Below are 1,056 nucleotides of genomic sequence, written 5' to 3'. Positions count from 1 at the left end.
CTTCACAGTCATTCCTTATCTGTTAAGGCTCAGTTGTTCTTTGGAATCCTGGCGCCACATTTCTGGCTCCTGCCTGGTCTCCTTAGCTCAAGGTTTCTCGGCCTTAGCACTACTGACATCTCAGGATGGATAATTCTTTATTGTGGGGGGCTGTCCTGTGCATTGTAGGAGGATGTGTAGCCGCAGCCTTGGCCTCCGCTCACTAGATGCCAGTAACACCCACTAATAAGCCAGAATTATCTCCAGACATTGTAGATGTCCCCCAGGGACAAAACTGCCCCTGCTTGAGAACCACTGCCTTCGCTAGACGTGACATCATTCTCCACCCCCCCTCCCAACTAAAACAGGTTGACCAGATGCCACGAGATTCTAGCACAACTTTTTTTTTTTTTTTTTTTTTTGTGAGAGAGAGAGAGCGCGCGCGCAAGCCGGGAAGAGAGGCAGAGGGGGGGAGAGAGAGAGAGAGAGATTTTTGTTTTGTTTTGTTTTGTTTTGTTTTTATTTTGAGAGAGGGAGGGAGAGAGAAAATCCCAAGCAGGCTTCATGCTCAGTGTGGAGCCCAGTGCGGGGCTCAATCCCATGACCCTGGGATCATGACCTGAGCCAAAATCAAGAGTCAGATGCTCAATCAACTGAGCCACCCAGGTGCCCCACCAGCACAACTTTCTGCATGACCATGGGCAAGGAGACTGAGAGAAAGGAGCCAGGATCACTAAATTCTAAGAGCGGGGGGTGGGGGGGGGTACTAGGCTGCTATGCCTGTCCTTTCCGTAGTTTGGGGGGCCTCAAATCCTCAAGCACAGCAGTCCTGTGACTAGAGTTGATGTAAAAGGTGAACCTCTGTGCCATCCCTGCTCAGACTGGCACGCACATGTTCACCTGTACATGACTAGGGCAGACTTTAGTGATGGAAAAGCTTCTTTAACATGGCTTTTTTGGCTTTACTCGTTAAAGACCTCATGGCATCTAGTAGTGCTACGTCTGCAAGACCAGGTGTGGCACATAGCTGATATTCAATAGATGATTGAATAAACATATAATTGGGAGTATTTACTA

The sequence above is a fragment of the Panthera uncia genome, unplaced genomic scaffold (genome assembly GCF_023721935.1).
Source record: "Panthera uncia isolate 11264 unplaced genomic scaffold, Puncia_PCG_1.0 HiC_scaffold_180, whole genome shotgun sequence".
Taxonomy (NCBI): Eukaryota; Metazoa; Chordata; class Mammalia; order Carnivora; family Felidae; genus Panthera; species Panthera uncia.
This window is presented reverse-complemented; position numbering follows the sequence as displayed.